Source organism: Dermacentor andersoni, chromosome 2 (genome assembly GCF_023375885.2).
Source record: "Dermacentor andersoni chromosome 2, qqDerAnde1_hic_scaffold, whole genome shotgun sequence".
Lineage (NCBI taxonomy): Eukaryota > Metazoa > Arthropoda > Arachnida > Ixodida > Ixodidae > Dermacentor > Dermacentor andersoni.
Window position 1 is genome coordinate 131,255,638 of NC_092815.1, and position 11,384 is coordinate 131,267,021.

Here is an 11,384-nt window from a genome sequence, read left to right on the forward strand (position 1 = left end):
ACAGAATAGTTAGACAGGAGCAATGAATATAATTTTCGCTAGATCCATCAACAATGATTAGCAATGTAAGTGAATAGCCTAATGCTTCTAGAAAGTTTATTTGCTTTATTAACACAAGAATGCACTTCATCATGTGCAATTAGTTATAGTGGAGATATTTAGACGGCGCTTTTGCTGTTTCATTGCGTGGTTCTATTGAAAACAGAGCCATTAATCAGCACATTTGTACTGCTAACATATGTAGCTTTACATATAGTCAATTTATCATATGTGAGTTGTCTCCAGCGGTGCCGGTAGAAGATAACTGGCATTCTCCTCCCCTTCCCTGGAGCTCTCTTCTGCAGCCATCACAGGGGGAGAGTGCAATGAGAGAAGGGGAGCGCTATCATCACAGCGTCCATCGCTCCATCACAGCGTCTAAACCTTCAGATGCTGCAAAGATCATGTGCGACAGCACGTGTATCTCTAGTGGGCATTTGCTCATGAAGTCGTCCCATAACTTGGTTGTATGACAGCATGTACCATTTTCATCGGCACCTTTGTTTCTGCTGTGAAAGTCCAACCACGAAAATGGGCAAAAAAGGAAACGAAAGCAGTTTGCTCGAAAAAGTGTGCGACCACTCTATCAGCAAGATAAGTACTGTCGGTCAAAGCTTATTATGCCACGGTTTTTTAAAGCACTTGTGAACTTGTCTACAAGTAATGAGATCTGCATTTGTACAGAGCAGCAAGCATTTTTATATTGCATAAGCAGTGCTCAAAGTCGATGCGAGCCATACGATTGATGGCCATGAGGTACAGCTAGAGCTAGCTTTTATTTGGCAGCACATGTGTCACCTGTTTGGGCAGTAGATCTAAGAAGCAAATGAGCAAGCATGCTCCCATACATTTAAGTCTTGCCGCAATCTGACCGTCTGGCATTACATTTTTGGCATAAACTGTTTTAGCTGTAACACATCAGTGGACGATTTTCTCTCATTCCTTTTAACAGATCTGGCCATTTCAGCTCAGTGGCAGGTGCAGCTGTGATTTGATAGGCATTACTGTTACATTGCATTGAGGAAACCAACCTATGGCAGGTGATGGTTGCGCTACTTTCTACATTGCACAGTAACAAGTACACCGCTACACAAGAGTGCACAGTAGTAGAATGTAAATTGGTTCTACTGTCCTTTCCTGTGGCATTGAGTAGCTGTCCACTCGGCACTTGCTTGATAGTGTTGTGAAGGGATGCATTCTGAACCCTTCTTGTTTTCCATTCTTCTCGTCGCACACCACACCACTTCGCAGCCTATCCCGATGACAAGGGCAGCATCACAGCCTAAGACAAGGGGAGAATAAAAAAGGGAATAATAGTTCGTATCGAAATTCAGCCCAAACTTACCTGTTGCAAGTGTTATGCAATACATTAAAGTGTTTGTTTAGTTAAAAATGTCTGTTTGCTTTACCTGCCTTAGTGAGGAGTAAGTCCATAAGCAATTCTTGGGAGCATACCTGTTAACTAGGGTGCTGACTGATGTACTATGGCTTACTGTACTATTCATGTGTAGTGGCATTATGAAGGTAAGTTATGATAGAACGGCAGCTTGTGGGCAGGTTTTCTTGGCATGCAAAAATGCACAGTATGCACTGGCATGGAGTTATGCCATCGACACATGCTGAGAAGCCGGCCATTGCTCATTCATCACCATGAAAGTGAAAAAGGCTATAGCAAATCTCTGCAAACCCTTCTGAGGCATGCATAAAAAATTTTGTTTACAGGACAAAGGTCAGCCTCATGTGGTGTTCTGGCCTGTTATTTAAAAGAAGGGGGAGCGTAGTGATGAATGATAAGGAATGAGGAGAAGCATACATACGTTGCACAGCAACTGTACCAAAGCCACGCATCTAGTCCTGTGTTGTGCAGGAATTCTGATAGTGTTCCTGTCTGCCTCACAAGTTTAATGTTGGGCCTTAGGCCCACTGAAAGTGGCTGCCTGCCAACATTGGCTAGGAAAAGTTCCAGTGTTCGTTGCTGCAGCACATATGGACAAACACGTACTGGGCAATCACATATGCGTTCGAGTGTTTTGAGTGCCTAGCAGTGCTTGCGTTCCAGGCTGTTTGACCAACCAAGGAGGTAATCATAGCAGTGGGTGAAAGTAGTGCCAAAGTAAATTATGTGAAGCAAAAATGCCTGGCTTTGCATAACCTTCAGGGATAGACTCAATTTCTATTAGGACCGAAGATATGCAGGCGTCTGTAGGTGTGAACATATGAGCACTGTATATCATCATAAGGCCTTGCACAACTGATTTGATCAGAGATGTCTGGTTGCAAGGTATGCATGCACTTCATCAGAAATGCAGAAGGCTAGTCTTGCTTCATGATCAGCAAGTTCATTGTGAATCACACTACAGTGACCAGGCTGATAATTTGCATTTGAAATGAAAGCCTGATGATGTGTTGCTTAGGCAGAAATTTATTATTTTGAACTTCAGAAAAAAACCTGTGACCCAAAGGGTAATTGAGGCCCTAGAACACTTTGTGAGTATGGTAAGTAATCTTGCTCAAAGGAGTACTGACATGTATTTTAGATGTTGCAGACATTTGACAGCGCGCTTCTCACACATAAAGCAATGGCAAGTATGAAGACTGGGTGTCATTGGCACCGTCTTGATGCCATGACACTGAGCAATATTTTCTGATGCAGTGTAGAAACAAGGCTAGGTATGATGGTGTTGCTCATAAAAGAACTTAATGTGTGGTGTGCATGTTTCTCCAGGCTGCACTGGCAAGTGAAAGCTGCAGTGATCACAAGAAACGGAGCAAGCCAGCATTTCTCAGTGTTGTGACACATCCACCTACTGGTTAACAAAAATTATTCAGCGTGCTCTGATGCTTGCCAGTATTATTTATATGGTTTAGAGGGTATGTGAGCCCTCATTTAACAAAAGAAATAAACAAATAAAAAATTTAACGAAGAAAAGATGACTCGTCGCTTATTGTCAATTTTTGTGCTGATGGAAGGTATAAAAAAACCTCCTGAATATAGAAAAATGGCGGCATCAGAGCGCCTGAAGTAATTTGCTGTTGTATGTGCCACATCATCGTATTACACTGGCTAACTTCGTTCTTACAATTGCTGCAGCTGATACACGAGAGCGTAGTCGGAAGAAATGCATGCAGCACTATTTTGCTTATTGTTTATGAACAACATAATCGTAGTTAGATTTACTGCCATGCAAAGTCCGAAAATGTTGCTCTTTGTCATGATGTGACTGCCGATGATACCAGGTCCAGCATTTAAAGACCAACCTTTAGGATTGCTGCCTGGCCAGTTTTCCACTGGCGCAGCCAGTTTTTCTCAGTGTCTGCTGCTGGTTCAGCCTCCACACCAACATGTCATTTGCCAGTTTTTCCATTTTTTTCTTCTAAACGCTCTCTTGGACATTCATACATGCCAGAAAATTGCAATTGAATGCAATTGCAATTGAATGTTGCAAGGTAACCTTCAGTCCTCTTGCTTTATTTCTTCTGAGGTTTCTCCCATAAGTCCAAGCGCATCCTCTGCTGTTGGCGCTTATAGCATCAGCTGGCATCATCAGTTTGGGCCGCATAAGTGAAACGAACGCAAACTGTTCCTTCTCATGCCCCCACACAAGCCGGTTCTACATGATCGACGAGTTTACCAAATTTTATATAAAGCTTTCCAATAAATTTCAATCCTGCAAGCTTTGTACTCCACAGTTTTCTATTTGCATTTTTGTGTAATTTTCTTGCTGCTCAGAAGAAACACATTCCCCCTACTCCTTTGGTTCCTTTATTTTTTCACGCTGCAAAGTTCACAAACTTACCAGCTTTATTATCAAATAAAAATTTATTATATTTCTGAACTTTCATACTTCCTAGGGTCATCCTTTTTATGTGCAGGATGCATGTGTAAGTTTTTACAATTTCAAAGACGTGTTATTCGACTGTTCTTTTATTTAACTCTCTAAAATCCTTGTTGCTACATTTGCTATGCACTTGTAAACACAATGGCCGTCGGACAGGCTTTGTTATGTCATGGCTACAGTGCCTATCGCCGAACAAAGAACATACATTAGGCAGAAACAGAAACAGGAAACCACGAAAGCCTTCGAAACAGTAGGGTGAAGTGTGCCATATGCTCTCCTTGACTTGTCACCCTGAACGGCCCAGGAATGCCTGGGGAACTGTATACAATGCTCATTATTGGGACGACAGATGGAAGAGGTGGACCTTTAATTGGTGATAAGGTGGCGATACTACCTGCATGGTGGTGAAACTACTGCCACCCCACCAACATTGCAGTTATCGACCACTGCGAGCACAACAGAAAGCACAGACAGATGGAGAGTCGCGTCACCAATGACCAAACCATATGTGGACAAACATTTTTCTGCGCATTGAGTAGTATATGGGCCTGCCTGGGCAGAGCTAGCATCGAGGTACAGACTTTCGAGCGCAGTAGAAATGGCTAAAACGAAAGAAAGGTAGTGAGGCACGGCAGGGGCAGCACTTTCTGAAGATTCTCCTTATTCGGTCGGAGAAGCACGATAACCACAACGAGACGGCATACGCAGTGGCGCGAGCGCTAACCAACTGCGCCGCTGCAACCGACCGTCCAACGTGGTGTAGTGCCAAGGACCGCATGACGACGTTCAACGAGCTTACACAGTTCCACCGCCTGGCTCGAAGGACTTTCCCACCCCCGCACCCGGGGCTGAGCAGAGCGGAGGCAGTGCTGTTCAGACAATTGCAAACTGGTTGCTTAACCACCCCAGTGTTAATGACTCATCTATACCCGCAATTATATGTGAGTGATGTGTGCCGCGTGTGCCAGCGGGAGAGGGCCACCCTGATGCACATCCTATGGGATTGCACCAAGTTCCCCGACGAAGCTTCAACAAGTACAACGATTCCGCCGCGACTCGCGGCTGCGGCGGAATGCTACGACCACGAAAGCCAAACCTGGGCCATCCAGCAGGTCTCGGTGGCTCTTGAAAGACAAAGGCCGAGTGAAACCGACGGAACGTTGCCCCTCAGGCCAACCGACCGCGGGAGTAACACGTGCTGGAGTTGAGTAGAGACCACCCGCTGAGAAGACGTCAGGGCCCGCGTCACGGCACCATTTAGTCATGGTGTCGTTCTGCAGGCGACTACATGAAGTTGTTTCTCTCTCTCTCTCCCTTATTCGGTGCACTCAAAAAGATTCTGCGTGAGGCTACGTACCACAGTATTCATGAAAGGTGTCTGACTTCACCAGCATGCATGATAGCTGTTCCAAATTCCTTGTATTTCATAGTCAACAGAGAGTTCTACATCCTTTCAAAATCGTTCTACAAGTTGGGCAAGAGAGTGAGTGAGAAGGAGAAAGGCAAGGTAAATAGACCTTGTCCAGTTTGTTACCCTGCATAGGAGAGGATAGGGGAGTGAAAGAGATAGAAACGTGAAGCAAATCTGTGCACTCTCTAGTAGCCTTTAGCCAGGTTAATACCGCCCATGCTAGAGAGAGAAATTTGCGGTTGCATAAAGGAAAGAGGCACTATTTCTGCTTTCCTGCAGGAAGTATGGCTTGGTGCCTTTAAGGAAGAGGGAAAGGGGAGAGAATAGAAGGAATGACAATTGGCAACACCGTCTGCAAGCAGTACAGTAGCAAGGCAGGCTCCTAGTTGTAGCTAGACAGCCTGGTTGCCTTGAGAAACTCTAGGAGAGCCCTGAAGAGTAGGCTGCGATTCCAGCACTTGCAGGTGGCACGGCAGTTCAACATGGTAGGGACAGAGCTGATGGAGGAGTCAAGGAAGCATACACATATTGAGAAGCAGCCGGGTCATTAGTGTTGCTCAACAGAATCTTTGGCCTTTGGAAAGAGACTCAAAGGTGTCTCAGGGAATGCGAGACTGCATATAATGCCAGTTACATTATATGGGATGAAATTAAGGAGACCATGCACGAGCACTGTAGTTTGTGCTAAGCTACTTATTTGCAATTAACAAGCACTGTAAAAAGCTAACAGCATATAATAAAGGTTGAAGTTTGTAACGGAACCAATGCTGTAAATGTCCATGTGATTTTGTCATGTTTTCTGACATCTCTGTAATGTGCAAGAGTAGATACCCGGCAGTCAGTCAAATTCTGGGCACGCAACCACTTCGGAATGAAAGAAGCTTGCATAGGAGGTGACGCTGCTACCTAAAACATATGTTGCATTCATTCACGATGAGAGGGCATGCCTGATGGCATATCACTTTAGTTGCACAATGCATTTTTTTAGAATAGTAAAATTACAAGGAAACAGTCTTAATTTACAAAGCTTTTGAGTTGTAAGGGCTAGTTACTGTTGGGCGGCAGCCTTTGCTAGTAATCTATGTTCGATATCATGACTGTCTAGCATCTGCATTCCGGTAGGAACACTCGCTTCGATAAATAACACCAGACTCTCCAGTGTGCCTTGAATAGACTGAACAATCTGCCATTTGCAGAAGCAAATCTCTTAATTGGGAGCCTGGCCTTGCAGCTCATCAGCCGAGAAAGCCACTTGAGCTCTTCTACAATACCTGAAGGTGACAGACTGGAGTGTACGATGCAACAGAACTGCTTGTTGGCCTAGTTGCTAAAATACATGTTTTTTGTCGCAAGTTAAAACACGCACAAAAAGAAGGCGCATAAGGACAACACGGGCGGCCCGTGTTGTATTTATATGTCTTCCTTTTGCGTGTATTTTAACTTGTGGCAAAAAACGTGTTATGGAGTATACGACTTTAGATACACTGCGTCTGGCTTAGTGCATGTGAAAGTGTGAGCAAGACTTGTCTAATTCTCTCCTTTATTTCTCTCCCCACGTGTATGGTAGCAAACTGGAAAAAATTCTAGTTAGCCTCCCTGCATTCCCTTCCTCCCATCTATCTCTCTTGGCTAAACTGTATCTGAAAGAACAGCACTCCTATTCAGCCACATTAACCAGGAATTTGAAGTCTTTTTCAACAGTGAATCAAAATAAACTCCGAAAACAAAAGCAGCTCACATTTGCTTTTCTCACAGCTTTTTCACCCAGTTCTTTCATTTCTTGGCCTTCAGAAAATGCTGCAGGCTTATATATTATCTTCACCGATATTCCATGACTTCTACATTGTGGCACAATCGGCATTCGGTTATCGTTCACCAGTAGATCGTTTGTGGTCATTCCGAAAAGCGCTGAAAGCTGCAGACGCCACATAAGCTAGGAACCGATCATCGCTCTGCGGCTTCGAAAAAAATGAGCGTGGGGCCGACAGCGTATCTGGAAGGTGCGAATGGCCTGTGCCAATGAAAAAAAAATCACCGCCCAAGCACTCCGTACAAATGGTTAACCAGCGAAGCTAAAGCGTGCAGCCCCGTTGTTTATCACTGGGTTAATGCCGGCGGTTCATTAAACAACGGCTTGGTGCATGGGCTGCCTGATCCGTGGTACGCAATTGCTACTTGCGCTCGGCTGCACGAGCCTCTTGAGCCCGGGCTGCAGCATCGGCACGGCGTAGACAAGCTCGTTCCCGGTTCTGCTCGCGGCGTTGCTGATCGAAAGCTGCCTGTACGTATGACGCGTGGCAGCTACCCATTTTGAAGCCGGAGCGAACCGCTGCGCGCGCGCCCGGTACGTTGCGACGGAGTTAAACCACAGAACACCTATGGCGGCATGTCATGCATCGGAGTTGACAAGCCTTGTGCTATCTAGGTGGTGTTGACTAATCGCGCATCCCTCTCTCTCGCTTTCTCTTTTCGCGCATGCGCATGGGGTTGCGCCGGAGTATTTTTCGGCAATTTTCAGCGCACAGGCCGAGGCAACGTTTGCCGACCTGGCCGACCTCATAGAAAAGGCCGGCCTAACCCTTCTCAACGAGCCGGCCTCACACACCAGAGTGGGTGCGGGCCCCCATAGGGACACCACACCAGACCTAACGCTATGCAGGAGAGCCGGGAGAATCACCTGGGAGAACACCTTCGAGGACCTGGGGAGCGATCACAGGATACTCAGCATAGCCCTAGGAGAGGCCCGCGTCACGAAGGGAATAAAACATAAGTTCCGGCTAGTAGACTGGGAGAAATTCCGCAAAATCAGAGACGAAAAAGAACAGGGACCCATAAGAAACATAGAGGAATGGAACGGAGAGCTGCTACGAGACGTAGAAAAGGCCACGACCGAGATGGAGTGGGACGACTGGGAGGCTCGACGCGAACATGAAGACGACGACAACGATGGTGGTCACTCTCCGCAGATGGACAGCAGGCTCGCGCACCTCGTACAAGCCAAAAAATCCATCCAGAAACGGCTGCAAGGGCAAAAACACAATAGAAATCTAAGGCGCAAAATCGCGGAACTAAACAAGACCATCGAAGCACACTGCGCCCAGTTATGCAATCATGATTGGGACGAGGTATGCGACGCCATGGACGGCAACATCAACACGGGCAAGGCGTGGAAGATCCTCAAGCACCTGCTCGACCCGTCGGGAACGAAGACAGCGGCGAAAGCGGAAATGACCAAGCTCAGACACAAGTACAAAGGAAACATCCGTGAAATGGGTGATGAAATCGTCAAGCTCTACCTTGAGACACCTCCAGCCGTTGAACACCGGAACTACTCGGGCTCTCCCAACGAAGACCTCGATAGAGATTTCTCCCAGCAAGAAATCAAGGCGGTCCTGCAGACCATGAAGACCAAAGTCGGCTCCGGGCCCCGACAAAATGACCAACAAGATGCTCCGGAATCTGGACGACCAGGCAACGAGCCGCGGCGCTTGACAGACTACATCAACGAGTGCTGGCGGAACGGCGGGATACCCGACGAATGGAAGAGGTCCGACGTGATCCTCATCCCGAAGCCGGGTAAACCCTTAGAAATACAGAACATGCGGCCGATCTCTCTCACTTCCTGCGTTGGTAAAGTGATGGAGCACGCTTGCCTGAGTAGAGTTAACGGCTACCTGGAGTCAAACGACCTGTACCACAGCAACACGATTGGCTTCAGAAGAGGGCTCTCTACACAAGACGCCATGATACAACTAAAGGAGCAAGTCAAAGATACCACGGGGCGGGGCTTGAGGGCAATACTTGGACTTGATCTAAAGAAGGCCTTCGACAGGGTCAAGCACACGGCCATACTCGACAGAATCGTGCAACTCGGCCTGGGCGAACGAACCTATAATTTTATCCGAAATTTCCTTACGGCAAGAACAGCCAGAATCAGACTGGACGAGGAGGAGAGTATCCAGGTGGACATTGGCAGCGCTGGCACGCCGCAAGGGTCCGTCGTGTCACCGATGCTCTTCAACCTCGTCATGATCGGACTATCGGAAAAACTGGACCGAATAGAAGGCGTTAATCACACCGTTTATGCAGACGACATTACGATTTGGACCACGAAAGACGCAAGCGAGGGCGATATGGAGAACAGGCTTCAAGGGGCGGTGGAGGCAATCGAAAATCATCTAGAGGGCACCGGACTTGAATGCTCGCCGGAAAAATCGGAATTGCTGCTCTACCGCCCCAGGAGGTTCGGCAAACCGTCCAGAGACGTAGCGGAACTACACAAAAGGGGAATCAGATTAACCACGAGGAAAGGCACGGAGATACCCATGGTCCAAAAGATTAGAGTCCTGGGTCTCTGGATCGAAGCCAGGGGAACAAACACGGAAACTATAACACGCCTGGAAAAGAAAGTCACGGCGGCCATTCGGCTAATACAGAGAGTCTCCAACAACAGGAGGGGCATTAAAGAAAGAAACGTCGTACGGCTCGTTCAGGCCTTCGCGATCAGCCACGTCACGTACGTGGCGGCATTCGTCCACTGGAACAAGGCCGAGAAAGACAGGATCGACGCGCTCATTAGAAAAGCGTACAGAACAGCACTGGGTCTCCCCCAATACACAAGAAACGAAATGTTACTACAACTCGGGGTGCATAACACGCTGGAGGAGATCGCAGAAGCACAGAGAATAGCGCAACTCGAAAGACTCTCCGGAACCAAGGCGGGCAGAGAAATCATGGAAAAGATCGGCATAAACTACCACGGAATGAACGTCCCCAAGATGCAGATTCACCCAGACGTCCGAGCCGCAATTAACACGGAAAATATCCCGAAGAACATGCACCCCGTGCACAATGTCGAGAGAAGGAAATGCCGCACGAAAACAATTCTCAAAAACCACGGCGCGCGGGAGGGGGTGCTCTTCGTAGACGCCGCGCGGTACCCCCGAAACAGGGACGACAATGGTGGTGTCGGCGCTGACAAAGGTAACTCCCTCTTCGCAATGGCGGTCGTATGCACGAAAGGAAAGACCGTGACTGCGGGCTCCGTAAGGACTAGATCGTCGGAGGCAGCGGAAGAAACGGCAATCGCATTGGCTATAATCAGCGGTCGGCAACAATACAGAACAATAATCAGCGACTCCAAGACGGCTATTAGGAATTTCACAAAGGGCTGGGTCTCCACCGAGGCGGCCAAAATCCTGAACCACAGAGCAGAAGACTTTAGGAACGGCACAATTACACCCAAATACCTCAAATGGATCTCGGCACATATGGGAGAAGTTACCATGAGTGCCCCTCCCAACCTCAACGAGAAGGCCCACCGAGTCGCGCGAAAACTAACCCACCGCGGCACGGCCAGTGACCGCCCAACACCCCGCAACCCCCGGGGAAGGGGGAAGGACTGCGGCGGAGGCGATGGAGAAGACGGAAGAGGCGATGGAGAAGACGGAGGAGGCGACGACGACGAAGAAGCGATAAAAGACGACAGGGACAGACTGGTCACGTACCACGACATAGTGACACACTACACGAAACAAAGAGAAGCATACCCACAACCCCACAAACAACTCGACAGGTCTCAAGAAACAGATTGGAGAAGATTGCAAACCAGAACGTTCCGAAACCCAGTACACTTAAACAGAATAAATTCAACACAATATCCAGACGCAAGCTGCAAGCTCTGCAAACACGAACACGCAGACATGGCACACATCTTGTGGAAGTGCACACAGATCAGTTCAGTATACGTAGAGGACAACATAGAACCGGACCTTCTCGAGGAGCGATGGCTAAGCGCTCTGACTAGCTCAGAACTACACGACCAATTATGGGCTATCCAGCGGGCCCGGGCAGCGGTGGAAAGGCTATGCCTCACCGCACACAATGCCCGGGTGGCCTGAGCCCGGGCTGGCAACCTCGCAGGTCCTTTTTCCATTAAAGTTTTTTCCGTCCGTCCGACTACGAAAAATAACGCCTTCAAACTTCCCGCTCGCGTAAGGGCGCCCGATTCATGTCCGATTCACCCAGCCTTGGCTAGGCTTGGCCAGGAGGCAATGGCTTGACCAGCGGTTTGGGTCTTTGTGTCATGTGACACA